At 32.7% G+C, this 25,235-nt stretch overlaps 1 protein-coding gene and 1 long non-coding RNA gene across 2 annotated transcripts in view; one reads left to right on the top strand and one right to left on the bottom strand.

The window, feature by feature from the left end:
* The window catches only part of LOC105735475 (uncharacterized), a 127,347-nt gene that overhangs the window by 82,724 nt on the left and 19,388 nt on the right, over positions 1-25,235 (top strand). The gene's annotated exons all lie outside the window — the stretch shown is intronic.
* LOC116414381 (uncharacterized) overlaps positions 1-25,235 on the bottom strand; it is a 53,407-nt gene that overhangs the window by 24,501 nt on the left and 3,671 nt on the right. Inside the window, exon 4 of the long non-coding RNA XR_015292702.1 lies at positions 9,518-9,626. This is a non-coding gene — a long non-coding RNA (uncharacterized LOC116414381). The remainder of the gene's footprint in view (positions 1-9,517; positions 9,627-25,235) is intronic.

The raw sequence follows: 25,235 nt of genomic DNA on the forward strand, positions 1-25,235 counted from the left end.
TTTTTCTTTTTTTTTTTTCTTTCGAACAGGATCAGGTACAACAAAGTTGAATGTTTTCATTCCCCCCTCCCTCCTCCCCTTTTAATTAACACCCCTCGAGGTGCGTGCTATGAGAGGAATTCTAGGAACCTGTCGATAGCACAAAATACGCGAGTACAGCTTACGATACGAGTTGTATCAACGTTGTGTTATATAAATCTCTGTGTTTCTATTGTAATAATAAGAAGTGTAACGATGAGATACTTTTAATTAGCGAGTATTATTGCATTTTTATTAACACGTTCGCTATCGTCCATTTAAAGAGAAACTCTTTATGTAATTTCACGTAGTATGGAAGAAATAAAAAAAAAATGTAATTGTTCGTCAAGTTAATCGGTGATGAACAATTAATCACTCTTTTATGATATTACATATAATCATGTTACGAAAAAAATTAATGAAAATTAACGAGCAACGTTTGTCAACGTGAGATGCGCACTGAATATGTAAGAATAATATTAAAATAATATTATAATATTAAAATTTAGATACTTATAAAGAAATTGAGCATTGAGCAAGAGATTTCGTTTCAATAGATAAATATCAAATTTTTCATACGTGCATTTAAATTTAATCTTTACATCTCGCGTCCAACAATTGCAATTGAGAAAATTATTTAAATTTAAAAGTTTCTCGGAAACGTTTTCTATTAACAGAAAATTTGTTCATCAAAAGCAAAATTGCCAATCTCTTCGACCAACACACTTCAACTACCGCGTCTTTAAACGCCCATTCGTTTCAAGACATTTTTATCGCACATCGTCGACACACCAATTATCCTCACCACACACATTAAGCTGAAAACAAGTAATCTCAATTAATTATTTACCATCGTTGGCCAATAAATTTTAATTAACGTCGAATAAATATTCCAACTGACTAATACCTCATCGCCGTGCTATTAATAAACATGAGCTTAAAATATTTCCGTCCTCATCCGCGAATTCTCGATCCTAACGTGCATAAATATTTATCACGGTAATAAATCCCGAAAATTAAAGTAGCATATTGCCCCCTGTCATATCGTACCTCGAAGCGACTCGACCGATAATAAATACGATCTACTTCGAATCGATGCAGAAGTATCGTCATAAAGGGATAAAAGAAAAGAAGAAGAAGAAGGGGAAAAAAAAAAAAAAAGGAGACGAGTAAAAACACAACCAACCGCGTTTACTGTCATTGTACAGTTACATTTATACGCAATTTGCCCGCGCTTTTATCGGTGTGTTTAAACGGTGCCTCAATATTTCACCACTCCCCTTGCAATTTGTGTACCATTACTTTTTCCTCCATTATTCCTATGCTATGGTACACCGGGTAAAAGAGAATGCAAGAAGTCAAACGTTGAATAAACAACTTGGCCACGCTCTTTTGCAAAGTGAAAAAGGAAGGAAAAGGAAGAGGAGAGAAAAGGTGGAGATTCGAGGATCTCTGTGTGGGCCTGTTTTGATATGTTCATTATTATTAAAATTCGTTCACGAATTTTATTAGTGTTATTAAATAAAAAAATGTTGTCTTCTTTCTTCCTTTTTTTTCAATATCGTTATTTTCCCAAGAAATGAAATTTGTTAAATTCAAATTTGTTAAAGACGTTTCAAAAAAAATTAAAATTTTATGATTCATAAAAAAATATATATAAATTTATAAATATTATAAATTTATAATACACCTAACAAAACGATAAATTTTTTGCTTTTTATACATTGCCTTTAATAAGATCAATGTTGATCAATTTTTATTGGAATTATTTATCTCTACATAACATTTAAGCATGTATCGATAATTCTAGCCCATGAAACGATAAATGGAAAAATGTATTTATACGAGAATACAGGATGTCCTGTGCCGGTGATACAAATCAAATACAAGCATTTTCTTGAAGAAACTAACATATATATGTAAATTTATATGGGAAAATAAGATGAAGAAATTATAAAAGATATGCATGAACTTTATACATATGTAACTACATATTTTATGCAATCTTTAAATAAATCATTATCAAAATAATTATTCAAAAATATATCTATTATAAACTGATATAGAATATATCCAAAAAAAAAACTAACAAGTTATTATTACAATGCATATATAATAAACCAAAAAATCATTAAGAAACTAAATTTCTGGTCTATTCTTATTCTCATTTAATAACACTCGTACAAATTATATTTCTCTCTATGTTTCAAAATTTTATCTATCACGGATAAATTATAGGTTTTATCCCAAATCTCTTAAAACGAAGACACGTTCTTATACAAATTAAAAAAAAAAAAGATTTCTTTATCGGATCAATTTCTACCTTCCTGTCAATTTACTACTTCGAAATGCTATCACCTTCACCACCAGAAACAGATTTTACAATCTCTCTACAGCACTCTCACGGCAGAGGTATATGTTTAAAAAAAGGCGATGACGAGGGAACGGATGGCGAGGAAGTAGGACAGACCGAAGGAGCATCCTCCAGGTTTCTCGCATTGTTCCTGAAATCGAATTTACGATAGTGTGCTCGATATCACCGCTTTCGAATAGCCTGTGCCCAACTGTGCGAGCAGAATCGAATTAACGATTCGATTTCTAAACACTTTTCTCTGGAAGTGACTACGAACGAGCTCGCGTCCGTGCTTTATGCTTTAACGAGCATGCACGCGAACCTTGTGATTTTTATTTTTCGACGGTTCGTTTGGATAAGCTGTCTTTTCAACAAATTACTTATTCGAAATCTATAATCGCTCTTTAAAATTGTAGACAACTTTGACTTTGATCTATATTTCACCTTCACAGAGAAATTTTCTATTTGCATTGCTAAATTTTAATTATTTATCTTATTTAATTGGGTTTATTTTTGCATTTGATTTAGCAATTAAAAATCTGATTAGATCTAATATCGATAGAGATCTATCTATATATTATTATTTTACAAAAATTCATCAAAGTATATAATAACTGTGATTATCCCTTAATAATGCTATATATGATATTAGGTTTTTTTAAAATCAAAGAGGAACATCAGTTTCACATAAAGCTTGAAAGAATATTTCAAGTGATCATATTGGATTGAAATTATTCAAATTCAAACGTAAGTTTAATTTTAACTTCAGAATGACTAATGGTTAAATTCGACTACACTTGGCTAAACCATAAATTGGTTTCAAATTACTTCAATTCAAGAGATTTGACTTCGAAATGATTAATAACTAAATTCGATCAAATTTGATTAACTAAGTTGTCAGTCTCAAATTACCTTTACCGGTGAGCCGGTTTCAAATTACTTAAATTTGAATAATGTAATTCGAACTTCACCTTAACTTCGTCTTAACCTACTAGAAAGGAATCGACCATCAATTCCATTGAACGAAATCCAGTTATAAAACCTATTTAATAGAATTCAAGCTATCGTTTATATCAATATACGCATACTTTACCACAAATTGTCCAATAAACTCTTTCAACGTTTTAAATTTAATCTTCAGTTGCACAAAACCAGCACACAGTGGATTTATTAAAGGATTAAGAGAGAAGAAAAGGAAAAGAAAAAAAAAAGAGAGAAAAAGAGAGAGAGAAATGAAAATCCTCATCGATTTTCCATCGATTTTTCTCTCGTTGTCCCTTTTAGAAACGACAGCACGCCATTGCATTCGCCCGCCATTTACATCGCGGAATAAATTACAAGTCGGCTGCAACACAGTCGTTGTGGCTGGCGTGTAAAAACGATAAGGGTTATCGACGCCAGCCTGTCGATGTCTGTGAGAAAATCCGACTTAAACGTCCGCCTCGCGCCTTTTCTCTCCCTGTGTCCCGCTCTTGAGAGAGAGAGAGGGAGAGAAAGGGAGCGAGTAATAGGTTACGGTAGTGCAAATCGTCGATGGAACGAGCCTCGATGCAAATACGTTATTTACACCGAGAACCGGGGTACAGCGAGGAATGCGGAGATCGATTGGTGTATAAAAACGTTTATGTACTTTTGACGGCGAACGAGAAAGAAGTTGGATAGGGCAGGATTGAGAGGTTAAGAGATATTCTTTTGGAAGAAGATCTCTCCTATCTCTTCCTACTTCTGTGCAAGAACACTGTTCACGTGTTATCAGGGTAATGAAACTCTATTGATGATGTACGAAGTCATTGTCAGTTGAAAAGCAAAAGATCAGTATTTAACGTTTTAGAAAAGAAACGATTGGTCGATGGTTTGATTCCACGTTTGAATAGGTATAAGGTTCAAATAAGAAGGATTTTCATATATATCAATCAACTTATATTTATGGTTCAAACAAAGAGTCCTCAGTTCCTCTATTTTACCGTGAAAAAACTGTAGGGAACAAAAACGAAATTTCAAAGAAACTCTCATTGCCTACCAATGTTCTCACCGCGAGACTCAACCAACAAACTCGTCAAGTTTAAACAGTTGTTTTTACGAGTGCATCAAAGGGCCCGAACTCGCGTTTTCACGTAAATCCATTCACGCCACGCAAACAAGATAAATTAAATCGGTCGATACGGACTCGATCGATCGCCTCACCTCTCCTCTCCACTCTTCGCTTCCCCTGGGAACGCGACTCGTGGAAAATCTTCGTGTGGCATCTGGGAAGCAGAGCCACGGTGATTTACGACGCATTATCCACGGCCCGATAGGGGATCGCGTAACGATGGCTACGGCAAAATTAATCGCGAGCGGTAATTATTTTCGTTCGGTACGATTTCTCGGAACCGGCCGGCTGTGATGGGAGAAACGTCCTGTTGCTCGTCGCGGTACGTAGTATTCCTCAACCAGGGAATTCTCCACGTGTGTGTGTGTGTGTGTGTGTGTGTGTGTGTGTGATTATGTTTGCATCGCTAATGATTTAAAACTGTCGAAGACGAACGGTGAAATTTCGAGCGATTGCCTTCTCTCCAATGCGTTTTTCGATTCGTTAGCGGTGGCCGCCAGATGTCGCGAGTGAGTTATGGACGAGGCCTCGAGTTACGAACTACTTAGGCTCGAACTGTTTTTAGATATTCAATACTGTTTGATGGATTTGGAAGAACCAATTGGAGGTTGATCTAACATTTAGAATTTTTAGAGTTTTTGTTCTTGCTAATAATAAAATATGTAAATGATTTTATTGATATAGCAATCTAATTGGATTGGATATTTCTTGATAATTCTTGATAATATTTGATATTACGAAGAGAGAGCTACGGAATATTCAAGATAAAAATAAGGTAAAATGTGATTCGTAAGTTGTTACTCGAGCATTTTCAAATCATTATTAGTAGATATTGTGTCAAATTTCCACGAATTAAATAGCAAAAGACACGACATCGATTAAACTCGTAACTTCGCCGATTAAGACGTCCAACAGGTAAGTGAACACAATGTTCCCCGAGCAAACGGTGGAGTAATCGTATCGGTGATATTCAAATTAGAGCGATACCGGCACACACAGTGTATGTGCGTGATTAAAAATAAACGCGTGAGTCGGCGTAATTTCACGGTTGCGCGATTTAGTTAAGTCGCTCGCGTGAGCCATTGCTTTTACGATTGTGTATTGGACTTCGATGGAGTCGCTTTATAAAGGGATAAGCAAAAGCTTGTGCAAGCGGTGAACGAGTTTCTCGATCCACGAGGAAAGAATGCGAAAAAGAAAGGAAGAAATTGAAGATTCATTTTCACGAATGTTATTCGTTCCCCCCTTGACGTCATAATTGTATTTGATCGTATAAAAACGAGAATAGTATGTTCAATATATTTCAAATGATTCACAGGAGTTTTAAGAAATATTTTTTATTCTTTGTGTGAGAATATTTTTTCATGTTTTTATATGCAGAAAAAAATCCTCTACTACAAAATTAATATTAGACAAACTTTCTTGAAATTGTACCTGCAAAACAGTATTATTTATGGGACGATTTAATACATTTATTCTAATACTTCAATATTTTTTATCAATAGAAAGTATTTTAATTTAAAAAAAAATTAATATCAAGTTTAAAATGGCCAAACAAAATTAAAAAGTTCAGTTTCAAAAGTTCATCGATAACATTTGCTCACAAACGTCGATGAACTTGACTGAAGGTTTCACTTTCCTCCTGTTTCCAAGAATTATCGAGAAGAGCGATGCATGAATAATTCATGCATGCATAGTTCCAAAGAATGATTTACTTAATGACTCTTCTTCTCCCCGACTATCGTATCCTCTGTCTACAGTTATTGTCCCCACGATTGGCACGAACCTTGAACCTTTGCTCTAACCCAACAAGGCATCAGACTCTTTCCAAGACATCGTAAAATTTTTTATTTCAATTCGCGTAAGCTTCTATAAATATATATTCGTATCGAAAATAATATATATTCGATACACGAAGCGTAATATATCGTTGGTGAGATTGAAAAAAATTCTACAGTTAAGATATCTCCGTTTTCATCTTCGCGGTCAATAACCGTTCGCCATTTTTGCCTCAAAAAAATTTCTATTCTCCTACTACTACTTTCTAAAAGAAGTGTTTTTATTTCCGCCAAATTGCCTCTGGGCTGAAAATCACGAAAATAAATTTCATAACGGTGAAACTAATATAGTGAGAATAATTAATATTAACAGATAATTAATTCTTAAAAATTTATTTTATAATTTTTCAAAATCTAATCGAATAATCCTTAAAACAAATACTATAGAACTATGTATCAATAAATTTTTCCAAATTTTTATTATATAATCTTAACATCTTGATTTTAAATTTCAACGAGAATTATGATAATTACTTAAAAAAGAAAAAAAAATGAAAAATTGCAAAAGAAATAATTTATTATATCTAATCTAAAAGAAGAAATAAAGTGAAAATTTCTAAATCTACCATAAATTGCGTAATCCGCGAAATTATCAGGCACATAATCGTATCGAGATCGCTGAACTAAATATTAAAAAATCAGTCCGCGATCGTACAACGAGTATCTTAAGTAAAATTGACGATAAATTAGCCGTGAATCTAAGTGGTCGTTCGGGATCCTGTAGCAATCACGACAAAACCATCGTAAGACGTTTCTTCTTTTCCCAGATTTCCCCACCTTCTGTTCAGAAACGAGGGAAGATTTATGCTACCCAAGAATTCCAACTTTTTCATCAAAAAACCCACACGAGGAAATCGAGAAAGGAAGGAGCAAATCTTGACAAGCTGAAACGTCTCAGGATTTTCTTACGTGCCTTCTTCCACGCGAATTCGCGATCGATCCATGTTCTATTTTCTCTTTTCAGTTTTACAACCGGTTAATTGCACGGATGAAAATAGCAATAGTGTTTCTTCTTCTTCTTCTACTTTACTTCTATTATTTATATAAACGAGACGAGAAACGCCATCTCTCTCCTCGCTTATGAAACGCACACGTATGTTTATTTACATACGATTATTTATAGATTAGAGAGATTTGAGGCTTTCACCGTCGAATATGATAAAGTTATTTATACGAACGTTTACATTTTCCAAATTGAAAATATAAATATACAAACACACCTGTACAGAAACGAAACTATAATACAAATACTAAAATCTATTTCGATCTTTATTAAATATCACAGCGTGCACTTTATTATTTTGTGCGTATTCCCGCACATGGTTAAATTTATAAATACAGAGAAAGACTCGCACGATAAAAATTTCTCGAACTAGGATATTAAAAAAGACAAGAAATTCTTGTTTACTATTAATAAATTATCGAGCTTGTGTTTAAAATTAAACAAGTATCCAGTGATTTACAGACCGGACAGGTATTCGTGCAACGCGTAATAATCGTTGCAACTTCATCGCAACGAATTTAAAAGACGCAAAAACTGTTACGCGATGTCGTAACAGATGACGAGACACGATAGATTCGATTCGCTCAAATCGAATACTAGTCACTCGCAAAACGATTCGGCATTCTTGCTAAAAAAAAACATCTGCAAAACGTTATATCGTGGAAATTAACGCGGATTAAACTCGCGCGAGAAATTTTGCTCGGAGCTGGAATTATGGGCATTTAATTTATGAATATTATTTACGACGTCCCACGTCAACCATGTCGCGGACGAACGGCGACAGCACGAAAGCGTTAAAACCTGTAGAATGTAGGAAATTTCGTTCATAAAGATATCCCCCTGTCCGTGAAATCATTGCCGGCTTTCTTCTCCACGGGCTCGTGCCTGGACATCGTCGCATTAAAATGTTAGATGTCCGCGTTAATTACACGGTGAAGCGTCTCAGTATTAACACAGTGACGTGTATCAAGACGTTTCAGGAAGCGGAAATTCGTCGCGGTTACATAATTATCGAGCATGCGGCGGGATTATTTACCACCCTTGGAGAGAAACCGAGGAAGAAGCATGAAGATTCTAATTAACGAGTTATTGATGTCTTTGGGCGGAAGGAATGATCGACCGAGAAATTCTGTGGACGCGTGGATCAATTTTGCAAGAAACGAGCTTCTTCTTCTTCTTCGAGATAGAATCGTAACAGGAACTTTTTTTTTACACCAACTATGCGTTTATGTGTTTATTAGTATATTAGTAAAGTATTAATTGTTTTCGAACTAGACGAGATTGTCGTTTATTTTACTGGAATTTTATAAATTTTAGATGAATAGTATACTTTGATTTTAAAAAGAAAATGTTTTTCAGAATTTTTGTAAATATTAAGCTTCCTAAACTTTTATTTTTTAATGATTACATAGTAAGTTTTAAATTAGTTACGTAAGCGAAACCAAGCACAAATCTGAAGGAAGACATCAATCAAACTAAAGAAACTACAAACTTATTGAACAGTAATAAATCATTTTGCATAGTACAAGTATCTGAGACATAAAATTACAAATTTTACATCATGTTTTATTACCAGCTTGTTTGTTTGTGTACGTGTTGTAATTAATTTGTTTATATACGTTGTTAAATTTTAATGAAATCAGTGTATACTCGTAGAAATTAATAAAACAGAATACAAGAATCAAACAATACATCTTTCTTCTTTTTTATTATAACAATCCTCAAACATCAAACGTAATTTATCAAAACTGAAACCCTTATTCAAAATTCTATCTAAGAAAGGAACATTCACCATTAAAGACAAGAAATAATTCATTTTGTCGTAAGAATCAATCGTTTGTTCTCCCAAACGAAAAAGAAGCAAAAGACTAAATCGCAATGAAACAACCGGTCCTACAAGAAAAAGAAATATGGAGAACGACCTTCAATTTGATACGACAGCGACTCACACGAGTTGATCCCAGGCTGATTAGACCGTTCTCGATGCACCTACTCATTAATGCACGTAGCGAAGAAGAGAAGTCAAGCACAGTCGAGTCGCGTTACTTTAATAGACGTAGCAAAACTAATGGATGACAGGAATAAGAAAGTCCGGCTGGCTTCGTGGTGCCTCGTTCCGAGGCCAGCCGCAAAAACATGCTGCTTATCGCCGCCTTCATCTTGTATTCTGTTTTTACAGAGAATAATTATAACAAACCAGCGGTAATACTCACAGTCTATGGACCTCTTTCTTTCTTTCTTTCGCTCCTCATCTGTCTGGTGTCACGAATCCCGGTCGCACGAAAAACGGCAATTCCGACGAATATATGGGCATAGGTTAACCTAGAAATGAAAAGCGCAATCAGTATTTTCAAAAGTGTTATCCTCGTGGCATCTTACATTATCTGTTATAAACATCATAACTGATAACTTATTATGATTCCCTGCATTGTTCGGTTAATTAAGATCTGTCTCTCTGACAAAAATACGTAACATATGCACTTTTTAGCATGACATTTTGTTGGCGCGCATGTGCGTCAGTAAGCGAGCATGCGCAATTAACACCGGTTCTACACGCTCCTTGTATTTACCGAATTATTACTTTGTAACGCGCGTGCTCAACGCTTAAGATCGAAGATTTCGCGGTTTCTTCTTTTCTTTTTGCACTTGTCCAACGACGATGATGAATGACTGCGTAAAGAGGACCGCATGCTTGAGAACTATTTGCTTTTTGTAACACGGATACCTGGATGCGGTTATGAACGACATGTGTAATTATTGAAATTTCACGATGGAAAGCAATACTTGCTTGTTGGAATCGATGATTTTAAATGAAATTTAAATGTTTTAATGTTTGAGAAAAATTGTATGTAAAATTGTAACTTTGTAATGTAATATTTTGATTTTAAAAAACATACTGATAATCCTATAATCCATATTACGTGTATTTTTATTTGTAACCGCCTCTATCATATAGATGCAAAAAAATGCAACAAATGAGATTTTTTTAAATTTTACAGGGTATCGACCGGTTATTGATTTAAAATGCTTTCTTTCATTTAATATTAAGTAAAAATAAAAAATGATATATATTAAAGTATCGTAATAATTTTAAATCTAAAAATCTTGCAAATATAGTGTGAAACATGTTGACAATTTTCACACTATAAGTTAATTTATAAGCAAAAAATATTTTTCAATTCAAAACATGTAAATTCAATCCTTAATAAACATCGTAAAAATTTCTCTAACTCGTATACATATATATTTACATTATACATATATATTTACATTAAAATCATCACTTTGCATTTTACGATATTGCAATTGCAGATATTAAAAGCGTTTGTCATGCTGTCAGCACAAAAATGGTGAAAATAATTGGCTTACAGAGATACGTATATCGAAAGTACCAATTTCTTTCGAATACTTTGCTCGAATGTGACCTAGAACTGCAAGGTTAACAATATATTCGAATTTCTTTCCAGATGTCAGTCTTATCGATTTCATGGTATTTTCCTTTGCTTCTCTTTTGCTTATTCTCATTAACTGATCGTTACTACCAATTTCCATTGCAATTCCACTTTACCGCAATGGCGTAACCATTCTTTTTTTTTTTTTTTTTATTTCTTCTTCAATGATATTTCTATATCATGCAAAAGTCATTCTATTTTTTAATTTTAACATGATAAAAAATAATTTGTATAGAAATTATACACAAGAATCATAGAAAAATAATTACCATAAAAGCTTAATAGGAAAAAAAGCACGAATATTTGAGATATTTAAATTTGTACGAAATAAGAAAAAAAAATGATCTAGTGTGAAACACTATATGTATATATTCTTTCAACACGACATCACTAATAATCTCATAGTTGATGGAACATTAATTATTAAATAAAAAAAAAAAAGAAGATAAAAAAGGAACGCTGGACAAACGAGGAAAAATATTAAACGCGATATTTCCCAGAAAGAGAAATTTACGATCGATTAAAATTGCTGTTCGAATTCCACTGTTCGATATCGTTCAAATGTTTTGCAAAAATTCGATGGAATTTTCGCTTCAAATTTACTCGAGAATCCAAGCTTCTTGCTTATGTATTTGAAAGATATCCGCAATTAGATAAGGAGACCCAATTTTCACGAGAAAAATTATTAAAAATCTTTCCTTGTTTCCGTTTTCTCCTCTTCTCGATAGTCCTTGATAGCAATTCTCTATACTATGGTTGCCATAATAATAACGCAACAAGAAATGCCGAACACACAGGCAATTTGACAGAAATGAAACCGGAACCGGATTGAAGAACATTCCTCCCTCCTCGTAAAATACACGCGCGCATTCCAAAACCATCCTCTATCTTAATGAATTCATTTTTTTTTTCTTTTCGTTGCTCGTTAAATGGAAATGCTTCGAAGAAATTAATTAAAGTAGAGGGATGAGTTGCATCGATGTCCGGCAAAATTTAATAGCCATCGTGTTTTGCCCTGAATGGAAAGTGACAGTGTATCAGAAGACTGTGAAAATAACAATCCTTTTAATCTCCTTTGAATTTTAGTTTAGAAGTTTTTGTGCTTGCAAGAAGGAATTTAATAGGATTTCTTTCTTTTCTTTTTTTTAATGTTGCAAACTTTGATATTTCTAATTTTAGATACTGTTAAATTTATTATCAAAATTACGTAACGTGAGTGATGAAAAAAAGATGTAAAAATAGAAACTTATCGATATCGTCTCATTATTGATTAAAATTTTTAATTATTTCTAAAAAATCAGGCCAGATTTTTATTAATTTTTATTAGTTGAATCTGTTTATCAGCATTGTATCATGCTGCTAATATCTAAAAGCTCATCCTCGAGATCAGAAATTTTAAACGAAAAATGCAACGTTCGAATAAGAAAAGGTTATCGCTGCCCGAGCAAAATAAATTGGATAACATTACGCGGTATGTAATATAGCTTTCGTAGCTCGATTAAACACAGGCCGAGAAAAACACGATCCGCGATCAGAACACCGTAAAAGCCGGCATTTTTCATTCGAACTGACAATTCTGTAAAATGCTAGAGAATTTATCGCCATGATTATTTATGATCTCATACGAGGTGTCGCCTGTTATCGCCGCATTATGAATTCAAACACCGTGCGAGCCGGCGAACATAGAGAACGAGACATATCCGCTCTTAATTATTTAAAGATTTTCCATTGTCACTGCGACCGATGGCGAAACAGTGCAGAGGATTACGTAATCGCAAATCACGATTGATTAGCCGCCTGTTAATAATTCCACGACGCTTTTAAAACGAAATGAATTACCGCGTTGCTGTGCAATATGTCATATTCTACTACTTGCATCACGGTTCTGTGCTGTTACCGGCAAAAAATTAATGAGAAACTAATACGCGGTATATTGCAACATAATCGCGGTTTCATTATATTTTCTTGGATATATTATGTCTGAAAAAATTTTAAAACTGATGAAAATTGTCGCAAAATTGCATCTGATTTTAAAAATATATACAAACCGGAATGGTATTATATTTTTAAAATAGTGGAGATAAGAAAATGCACGAACATACTTTCCACTTAAGAATAATAAAATACGTATCATATGAATTTAATATTAAGATTTTTATAACAAGAAATTAATTTATGTACAAAAAATTTCATTTTGCAACGATATCAATAAGAATAATACAAGAATTTAAGAGACCATTTAATTTTGAACTATGAAATGTATTTTAATCTTTAATTATTTTAAAAATATAATAATATAATTTTTATAATTATATGAAACATCTTGTATAATTATTCAATTAATGCAGATGATTATTCTAATTGATATTTTAAGATAAAACTTATACAAAATTCTTAAATAGATATATTATTATAGATATCATTTTATTTAATTTATTATTGCAGAGATTAATTAAAATATATTTGCAAAAAATATTGTACTCACTTAAATATAAAATTTACCGTGCAATGTTGAGAATGATTCATCAAAATGTACTTTTTTGTAAATTACACGAAGAGTAACAATCGTTGTAACAAAAACGACACATCTCTGTTTCTTTCCCGGTAAGTCCATTACGAAACCAATAAGTATGAAGTGCTTATGAGTCATTCTGATTTCGATTATAAGGCACGAACCTATATTACTTATCAATCATTTTTTCGTATAATAATCTTCGCAGCACAAAAAGTCGTAAAAAAAAAAAAAAAAAAAAAAAAAGATTGCACTACAATAAACTGCTTTTAAAACGTGTCCAAATTTTATGTATACACACTTCAAAACCCATTTTGCTTATCATTTTTTGTTCGCAATAATAATGGGACGAGAAGTAGAACGAAAAAGAAAAGAAAGAAATAGAAATTAATAAAAATAAAGGAAAAATATCGTGCAATTGGAACAAATGTAAACAATAATGAAATAAAGATACGCAGTAAGAAAGAAAAAGTACATTAATTCGCAAGGAAAACCGATTTTGATCGCGATTTTTTTAACGAAAAAAAAATCGCGCGTGGATACCCCTCCGGTGTTTCAGAAAAAATACAATATGCGCATGCGCAGATTGTGAGGAGCGCGAAGGCACGGCGCACGCGCACCATCCGCTTTGGACGATTACATTAGTTCAAGAGATGGCTATCGTTCTGTACGCACGATTAAATTGATTTATGGATAAACGTTAACGGCGGCGTTTATTTGTAGTTCGTAGGTTGGCCGGTCTGCCACAGGAGAGTGGGTGAGCCCGCCATAGGAATTCGATTTTATCTACTGACAGATACGAGATCGACCATTGCATGACGTGCTTTTTTTCCATTTACGATCGCCCGTTTCTTTCTCGATCGTACGTGCTCACGGAATCGAACATAAAAAGAGAAAAGAAACCGGCTGAACGTGTGAAACAGAGACAAAAGGCCTCGGAGAAAGAAAAGGTAGGTTAATAGAGATGGAATTTCAGTTAGAAACGAAGCACGGAGGGGAGTAAGAGAGAGAAATATATATAAACGGAATATAAGGGAGAGATACGAAGAATTCGCGCAATTTGCATTATAGCAACGAGCATGAGAAGTCACAGGCCATTATCCACTGACACAAAGTCTACGTGGAACTGTCCCTACGACGATATCTCGTTGACTGGCAGAGATTATGGCCGTAATAACAATAATGGTAATAAATGAGAACGAAACGAGAGCGAAACGCTCTTGCGATGGGCGTGTGCGTCATGTACTACATGGAAAGGCGGGTTTTGATCGGAACAGTAGACAGCGGACTTAATTGAGAAGCGAATGAAAAAAATCCGGAATAATCTGTTGCGTAATACTTGGGTCACCAATCTATCAATCTGGGTCTACAAGGGAGAGGATGGAGTCGCGCCTTATTTTAATTCAAATGTTAAAAACAATGAAAAATTGTAAGAAAAATGTATGTAATAATAAAATAAAAAGTTTAAACTTGAAAAAAATCGTTTTGTTTTTTTTTCTTCTTATCCTTTATTTTCCTCTTTTCCTTTAATTCACAACAATTTGAATCTAACATCCGACAACAATCAAATTTTAATAACTTATCAATCGGACGATCGCATTTCTTAAACTTCCCACTCGAAATACCCTATGTGAGACTCGATCACTGGATTTTGTTGGAGCAAAGCTTAGTCACTCGCAATGCTATCAAATAAAATCAAAAAAAAAAAAAAAAAAAAAAAAAAAAAATACACAGGATATCAAACACGTTTATATTGCCTAGCCGTTTCTCGAATCATTGGATCACATAATCATAACACAGTGCCAATATGCAAAAGCGTGAAACGCATAAGCATAAGCAACGTTCGCGTTTTACGATGAGGCTGACTCAAATCCAAAGAAATTCACGCGTACACAAAACCGACCAGCTGATATAAATTCTAATATAATTGTAAAACAGACGACAAATCACTGGACATTATAGGCGAGCACAGAATTTACGATAGGCTTACCTCGCGTTTGTCTGATTGGCGTAGACCAGTGTTTCCCAACCTTTTTCAAATCGATATTCCATTTTATAATAGTTAATTTTTACCCGACTGTGAGTCATTTCACTACTTAGTACTTAATTCATTCGATCTTTAAATTCTTAAGAATCGATTAAATTTTAAATTACGATTGTGATTTTACGAATGAAATACAGTATGCATGGCGTATTTTTATCAAGACACGTCGGTCTGACTAATTGAGAAATAACTGTCGACTTTTTCCCAAGCCCCTAATTTCATTTCGCTACCTTCCCCTGCTTTGATGGTCGCATGAAGCCGGTTTCAATTAGATCCTTGACACACACGAAGATTCGAATAAAAACTGAATGTCATTCTGCTCGTTTTTTCTTGGATCAAGCTGGCCGAAAAGAACCGAAACCGTGCTAACGGGTTTGCGCAAAGGGATATTCAAGAAGAATTCTTTCCAACCGAAAAGACTTTCGAATCGAATTCGTAACGTATATTTAATTTTTAACAAATATCAATGAGTCATACTAATCTTTTTAGTCTAACATATCTCGTTTAAAATTTCAAAATATATAAATAGATGAAAATTAAATTCTCTTTATAACATTGTTTCGGTCGAACAAAAATCAAAAATAAATTGTTCTAAATCTCAAAAAAGTATATAGAATTTTCTAATATTACTTAAAATAAAGATTAAAACTTTTGAAAAATAAAAAAATTACAATAGAACATAATTTGAATTAAATGTTTCCATTCCAATATTATTTATCTCGTTTAACATTTATCAATATATTAAAGAGAAAAAAATAATCATTCTATTCTGATCTTAATCTTGTATCTTATATCACCTGACAAATATTAACAATTAACAGCTAACGTTTTAAATAATTATGGATTATCTGTAACTAATCAAGGATTAAAATTATTTTTTATGATTGAGAAAAAAATTATTAACTTTAACGTTATATCTTAACGGTATAGCGATTGAAACTGTTTGAGTAATAATGAGAAACCAGAATTAACAACAAGTAATTAATCACGATTAAGAACGATCGAACTGGAATAGCATGTGGAGAATGTGTGACTGGATTATTGAACTTCGTCCAACGACATTATGGCTAATCAAGAAGAACTAATCTACAGTATATTATCGTAGATGCTCAGGTGCTATTACATTATTATGGAAAATGTTGTATTGGTGATAAATGGATGGTAGAACAGGTTTGAGAAAATAAATGTTCGTATCATTAAAAGTAGAGTATTTATAGTATAAGAACTTTCATAAAAATCCTTAAAAATTTTCATATTCCAATAATTAGTCGAGGAATTTTTATCATGGAAAAATATGAAATAATTTTAGCTATATTGTAAATAAATATATGCAAAATATATCCGACAATTATTATATTTATGAACCAGATCTAACTTCAAGGAGATTGCCGCAATTATTTTCAATTAAATGTTATTTTTATAGAACAGAAACTCCTAAATTTTCAAAATTTTGAAAATTCACATAAATATTTCAATATAACTACTTTCCAATATTATCTTCCTTAATTAAAATAGTAAATTCTGAAATTCTATTATTTTCTTTGTTTCGTTCGCAAATTAAATTAAAAGGCTTCTCAATTTCTACAAAATTCATAGTTTTTTAATCTTACTTTTAAAAAAAAAAATAAAAAAATAGAAATTTTAATATTTCAAAATGAATTAATTTCAACATCGATTTTTTTACAAACATGAGAAACACGAAAAGATAAGATTAAATTGGCTACTTTAAAGGAACGATTCAAAAAAAGTTGAGAAACACTGCCCTATATAAATATATTCAGTGAAATTACTCGTGGAACATTGTCAGCTCAGACAATCTCAACGTGAATCCGATCATTGTCCAGATACAACGTGTCTGCGTCAACGTGAAACGTTAATGGCGCATTAATGATCATGGCCAATTAAGATGAGACAGTAGTTAATTTGATGAAGATGTAAAAAAAAAAAAAAAAAAGGATGATACAAAATAACGAACAAGTTCATTCATTTACGACCGAAATTTCTCTCCGTATTATCGATCGCACATGTCCGCCAAAATTATATGGATCATGCTGTATTCCTATCTGAGACAAGAATCATCAACGGAACAATTTTTTACGCGATGGAAACAGAACTCGATAAAATTATTGCCAATCGAACTTTCATCGATTGGAAGAGCAATTTATTAGTCATTAACTATATTGTAGATTATGAGATAAGTCGAAGATGAGTCGTTAACGATCCATATTTTTATTACTGATCATGAGATTGAACTCATCACTTAAACTCATTAACTTACTTAAAGTTTATACAATGATTTAGATAATAAGAACCTGATAAAATTCTTTATAGCCTTATATGTATCGTGTCTCGTTCTTTGAGGTTAGGTGGAAACAATCTCCAATGTAATATTTGGCAATTAATATTTTTTTTTATTTATAATTGCATGGTAAAATAATAAACATTAATAAGAAAAGGTGAAAGTTATCTGAATTATATAAAATCATAATATGTAAATTTCAAAACATGAAACATCAAAATCTTAAAACTTTTACAAAGATTTCAATTTGCATTACGAAAGAAATACGTATAAATTTTCTTAAAAAATTATATACAATATTCAATAACGATAATTTAATTGAATAAAACTTTCAAAGATAAATTTTGTTCCTGATTTATCCAACCTAACCTACAAAAAACTATAAATGAACCAAAACGCGATTACAACATTCATTATGAGCAATGAAATAACAAAGAAAAGTGAAAGTCAAGGAACAAATCTCTTTAGTACCAACTAATCGTCCTCGTTCATTTTTTTATCAATAAATATTCGAATATAACTTTCCCTGCCGATTGTAAACGCAAAATGGTTTCTCAATGATTTCTCATCAAAATCGTTCGCTGCATACAAACGCATCGAAGTTCCAATTAAATTCGACTAAACAAATTGACTGTCAGAGACTTTTCAAAGACATTAACTAAGAATATATCTTCGAGGTAGATTGATAGATATCTACGAAAGAACAATTACGATGCGGTCCAAAAGGCAGCCATGCGCGTCAAAAAGTCTTTGTCACAGACCCTAACCTATAATAGATACCAATTTTTCTTGTTCTTTTTCCTGTTTGTCTTAACGTAACTTTCACAAATATTCGCGAACAATAATAATTATGAAAGAAGAAAAAATAATTGGTTGGATGACGAAACTTTCGAAATAATAAGATAGATAAAAGAACCTCGAATTAATTAAAAGATAAAAATTCTTTCTAAAAATTTTATTTAAAAAAAAAATTATTCTAATAATTCAATATATCGAAAATATAATCTAAATATTTAATTTTTTGCAATAAAAATAATAAAATATTGAATCTTTATAACACATTTCTATCTACAATTGAACATATCTACTATACTATATTAATTTATAAATAATATACTCTACTTCGTTACACTAGTTTATAAATAAATATGTAGTTACCGTTAAATAATCAATTTTCATCATAACATTACACGCGAACTCATCAAATTTTCTACAGCATCTCATTCTCTCTCTCGTCAAATAATTCACTATCTCACGTTACAGACAATTCATTCATAAAATCATTCCCTATTACATTCCAACCTATGAATCACGAGCTATGATCTTCAATTCAATAAAAAGATATGAAATCATAACTTTCCGCATTTTCATACATACAATGTAAATTTCTTGGCGAAAAAGAAAAAGGATGAAAAATGCGAAAGTCAAATTACAGATAAAAGGCGTTAGATGGCTGATCCAGCATGATGGAAGAACGGATATCACTTCTTTGACCGGTTGAGTTATAACGCACAACCCATCTTCAAGACGTTTTATCGAGATACGAGGAATAAAGTTGATTTCCAGGTTGCAACTAAATTATTCAGTCGACGTTAGGTTTTCATATTAACGCCATTTTACTTTGTAATATGATGCATACGAAATATCGTTCTTTCGGATAGCTTTTTCACGTGTTTCTATCTTTCGATGATTAATTATTTACGTCATTTTATGTATATAAAAATATTTTAAGAATCAAACATTTTTTATACGGGATACGTTTATAGTTTTTTCATATTAAAAAATTATTCGTTAAAAAATTGCGAATTCTAGGTTGATAAGGAATTACAAAAAAAGAAATATTGAATCTGAATTTCTTCAACTTCCATTAAATTTACTAGTAATCCAATTTAAGCAGATGTTAAAACATCATTGTCTCACAATTCTAAAACTCCAAATACATATATCTTGTACGAATCATTCGATAGAAATCGACGGTTGTAAAGGAATTTATCGACAAGATTCTACTAATTTTTTCTTCCTTTTCCTTGCTTTTTCCTTTCCTTCGTTTTTCACGAACAGTCAATTCTCGTTGAAAATGTTGATAAATTTCCAAGAAGCCTGGAACGTCTCCAAGAGAGATACTCATCTTTACAATCTTTCGGTTTACGGTCCAACTCTCTGGATAACTTCGTTTATAGTATCCTCGATAATTATATGATATATAATCAATAAATCACGTTATACCGTGGCTAATTAACATGCAATAGACGTGGAAGAGTAAAAAAAGTTCCTCTGATTGTCAACCAGATTGGATACATGTAATCCTATCGTGTACAGGATGTAATAACTTGTTCTAAAGGCATTGTGATGGATTACCGTTAAGCTAATTGCGGTTTATGTAGTAAAATAGAGGTCTCGGATTAGACGGCATTAAAATTCAATTTTCTTCGTGCCATTAAATCCTCGATGTGTTTCTATTGTAATCACTATTTATGAAAAACACGGAATCTTTGTACGATTTGAATGATTCGTTTATAATTGTTGAATTTATAGTAGTGAGAAGAAACTTGGCTCGTTAATATTATCTACTAGAGTTCTAATCTAATATTTCATTTATCCTCTTTTTTTTTATTATTATTATTATTATTATTATTATTAATTATAAATCCAATCCGATTTGTAGATATTCAAAAATTGCACAATTTATATTATATATTTGTGCAAATGATTATTTTTCGCGATCCATCCAGCTTTTAACGTGTACTTTAAAAAAAAAAATTGTTTCTAAATCTTCTATTTTTCCATTTTCTATTTTTGTTGGTGATCTCAGATCTATATTATCGCGCGTTATATTGAAAAAAAATCTGCATAAACGCGTATATAATCATGGACTCTGTTTCTATCCAACTTCCACTCTCATCTTCCCTCTTCCACGATTTCCAAAGTAATTACCAGCTGCACGCTTCTTTATTAGGAAGACAATATCCGGAATAACGGTGATCGCAATGAATCAAGAAGATCAGCACCAAGTTCAACGCCGAAACAGACACTTCTCAGCTGGTGTGTACCTAATTGTAAATACAACTGGTGCATTTTTCTCGGAAATTTTCCCTTCACATCGAGTTGCAAATATCTCAAACAAGTAATAAGATTTATCTCCTCTTTCCGTTCTTCCAATTATTATTATTATTATTATTATTATTATTATTATTATTATTATTATTATTATTACTACCACGATTATGATGATGCGTTAAATCGTACACTTTCTTAATCTTTGTTTCAATTCTTGTTTTAACAGATTCACAATGTATGTATGTACTTGATTTCGATTGATAGCGCAAAAAAGTGATGCTTTTTTTCATATGATTTGAGTCATTCATTTAATACGCGATTCACACGTTTCAAATAAGAATCGAAAGAAAATAAAATTTCTCGTTCTCTATTTACGATTAAAATGCAATTTATTCCCCTAAAAAAGGGGCGATCTTTCTCCTCCTCTCCCTCTTTATCATCTATAGCCCTTTTCAATCACAGAAAGCTGTAATACAATCCAAAAATAATCCCCAATAATATCCTAATTAAAGATATACACTTCGTTTACCTCGCATTCCAAGTCGATTAAATACGATCAAATCTCCAAATAACAAAGAATTTCGCGAGGATCACATTTTTTTTTTTTCGCAAAGAAAATTTCGTTATCAAAACGTTAATCCCAAACGGATAATATCCGCTCCGCGCCCAATGTAAAATCGTTGCGATATCGGATCAAGGTTTTCCACGGACGTGCAGGCTATATAGCCCCGGGAATAAGGCTGCAACGTTAAATGTAACATTAGATCGGGCCTGTGTGCCTCGGTATACAGGCGTATAATTATGAAACGTGAAAAATTTACAACCGGCACGTACGTACGTACACGGTGCGCCGCTGTAAACGTAATTACACGGGTGCACCGGTGCAACAGTACACACCGAGAGATCGGTGGTACACGCGGTCTCGCGTGGCCAGGCCGATAAACGACTAGCGAGCAGCGGCTTGTCGCGGCGTATCACGGTTTCTCTGTTCCGAATGCAAATCAGAAAGCAAGTTGCGGGAGAAGAGGAGAAAAAAATCGCTTGACTTTATCCTCGTTTATCTAACCTGTTAACTGAAAATGTCGAGATAACCTTCGATCGATATCGTATGGATCGTGGGTGATGCACGGTTGTCGATCGGAGGCAATTAAACATCCAACGTGAATTGGGCGATTTTATTTTATTCAATTTTTATATAATAATTTTTGTTAATTATCGAGGCGATTAAATTATTTATAGATAAAATTGAATAATTTTTTTTACTTGAAATGTATAATTACGTGTTTTTAGTTTAAGTCTTGAAAAGATGTAAGAATTATCTATCTATATTTTTCTACTATTACAATTTTACATTTGACAAATTACGTAAATAAATTTTTGTTTTCTTCGTCTTTACTGCTAAATAAAAAATTATTCCAAGTCTCTACTGGTTTATTAATCGAACTTCTTTCACCAATTATACCTTTAGTCTATCTTAGGTGGATAATGCAATCTCTATTAAAAAAGAATTGTACGCAACTATTAGGCGTCTATTAGGAAATTCTACTACATTTCTTGTATCAACTGTATACCTTGCAATTAGCTGTAATTCAATTTCTATTGTAGAATGTTATAAACTTAAATACGTTACATCGATCACTGTAAAGCTATTGATGTTTTAGTTTAGCAATGTTTATTAATTTTAAGGAAAAAGGTGTAATTTAATCCTCATTCAAAGAGATAAAAATGTTATGTTGTAAGTAAGTATTACATATGATACAATGTATCATTTCAGTTTAAGATATGCTATATTTATTGCCATTTATTTTTTTACTGACTATAACTTAATTAGTTCACTTCCTACAAAAAATTTTCTTTCAATTATATACCTTAGCTCAGTCCCTACAAAAAAAGTTAGAATATTGCATGCAATCACAAGTGCTATTGCATCAATCAATGCTACTACTTGATACTTTAATTTAAGATATACAATTAACTATATAATAAAATTACATAATTTCATTTATTTGAATGATATTATATTCCTCTTATAATGTCCAAACTGGAATCGTTATTATTACATAACATGCAAATTTTGATTTCAATTGATGAAAATTAGCGTAATAGATTATACGTGAAATTACTTTTATCAACGGATAATCCTTTTGAAAACGTGAAATCAATCTCTAGAGTTCACCTTTCCTCCACAATTTTAAAATTCTTTTTACAAATATCACCCCTAAAAGACGTTACATCAACTTTTCCGTATCTTATCCGTTATTGCATTGATTTCAGAGAGAAAAAAAAAATTAAAATCAAATTAAAAAATTAAAAAAAAAAAAAAATATTATTATTATTATTCTTGCACCATCCGACGAAACAATTAACGCCCCAATAAAACAACTTATAGACGATGCACACAATACAATATTCGCATCGAACAAGATGAGAATACAATGGTTGGAGAGAACGCTATTCGGGAAGCCGGTTAACTTTATGAAATCGGGATGACGACTGAAAGTAAATATGTGTTTGCTCGCGCGCGGCGGGACAGGAACAAAGCGAGCGGAGATCCCGTGGCGCTCACTGGAACGCTTTATCGGGCTCATCGGATCGCGGAACAAGCGCGAGAGCGTTCGCGAACCAAGGTGTAATTAGAAAAACGAGCGGATTTATATTTTCAAGCGGCTATCATTAGCGGAACAGCTGTTAAAGGCGTGCATTTACTTATCGTTCTAACGCTCGCCCTCGTTCTCTAACGTTTCCACGGGACGTTTCGACCTTATCAATGGAATTATCTGCGAAATTATTTGCTCCTTGCATACATTTCCGTTCGAAACAATTTTGCGAACAATTTTTTCCATCCGTTCGCAATCTTGATGACGAATCTTGATATCAAATTACACGAATCTTTCGGATGTTTATCGATGCTTAACCAAAAGCTCGGATTCAAGGATGATCAGATTTCGTCGAGCGCATCTTATCTTGATTATGCATTCTGTGATTAATTAAATTTCTCTCGAGTTATTCTTTTTTTCTTGCGAAGTTTTGTTGTTAATTGAATTGTCATCTTTTAAATCGTATGACTTCGAAGATTGGACACATCGAATGGAATAGAAAATATTACTAAAGGAAAACCACATCCAGAAATTGTTAGATTACATATGTTGTTAGATTGCAATTATTTCGTCGGCAATTCTCCTTTCGATTGTCAACTTAGACATCGATCGAGATTAATAACAGTACACGATCAATTTTGCCCGTTGTTGATCTAGTTTTGCTATGTATCGCGTACGACCAGTGTATAATTAGCGAACAAAGGATGTGGAACAGGCGTGTACGAAAAACCGCGTGTCCCAGAGCCGGTGAAAAGAAAGTGACCGACACCCGTATGATATCTCCGCTACCGTAAAAACAAGACCGTCGACAGGTTTTCGAAGCGAGTTACCGCTCGACCGACCAGTCGGACGAACAATGAAGAACGACGTGGCGGAAGATGCCGAGTCTTTTTCGAAACACCTTTTTGACGAAGGGAGATCGTGATTGGAATTTCGTGCAAAAAATTGGGATTTTTAATTGTCTTTTTACAGTTTAAGAAGGTAAAAAGATAAAAAGTAATGGACGTCATAATGATTCTTAGATCCTTACAACGTTTACTGGGTATTGGTGTTATCATCTTAATAAGTAGATTCGAATCTACTTATTACGACAAAGTTATAGCAAATTCACAAAACACGAGGAATCGTAAGGAAAAATCGGTCGGCGGAGAAGCTGTCAAAGAACACGACAAAACGTCGTGGTAATCGACGAACAAAAAGTCAATATGAGTGAGAATACAAACTGTTTGAAGAGTCCTCGATGGATTGTCCAGGATCTTCGCGAGCGTTAATAAAAGTCGTAAACACTTGGTCGCGAAATACACATTAAAAACATGTCGACGAGAGAGCCGCGAAAAGATATTGAAAACGACGAGGCGAGTACTTAATGGAGAGTTTAAAGAGCGAGCTTAAATTGCAGGTTGCGAGAAAACGGTCCTGTCGAGTGATTTATTGCCGCCGCCTTTGCATGGTTTTTGGGCTTTTATCGCCTTTTATTGGGCAGCCTTGTGAGTGTTCAAGCGCCATCTACGTGAAGGCCGAGGCCATTCAGAGTTGAAGAGCTAATGAAAGCGTTGTTTGCTGTGTTAATTTTTAATTTTAACGTTATTCCCATGTTATCTTTTCCTTGTCTCTTTTTCAATCAGTAATATTTGTATGCACAGATATTGTTTTCAATTTTGAAACGAAAGAATAAAATATATTTAAAGAAATATCGAGAGAAATCGGATGTTTTTAGGTTAGGTGATAAATTCACCGTAAAATAAAGATTGATGAAGAAATAAATTTAATTGAATGAAATTCAATATATAGAACAGAAAAAAGATGATTAATATATTTATTGAATATTTCACGTAAATAAATCGCTATGAAAATCTTGAAATGATTTAGCGAAGAATAATACCTCAGCACATTTTAATTTATAATCTTTCATTACTGCAAAAATCTTGTTTATAATACAGGATATTGAAAAACAGTATTAGAAGAAAAAT

Source organism: Apis florea, unplaced genomic scaffold (assembly GCF_048593485.1).
Source record: "Apis florea isolate Af1SG1 unplaced genomic scaffold, ASM4859348v1 contig_3195_pilon, whole genome shotgun sequence".
Lineage (NCBI taxonomy): Eukaryota > Metazoa > Arthropoda > Insecta > Hymenoptera > Apidae > Apis > Apis florea.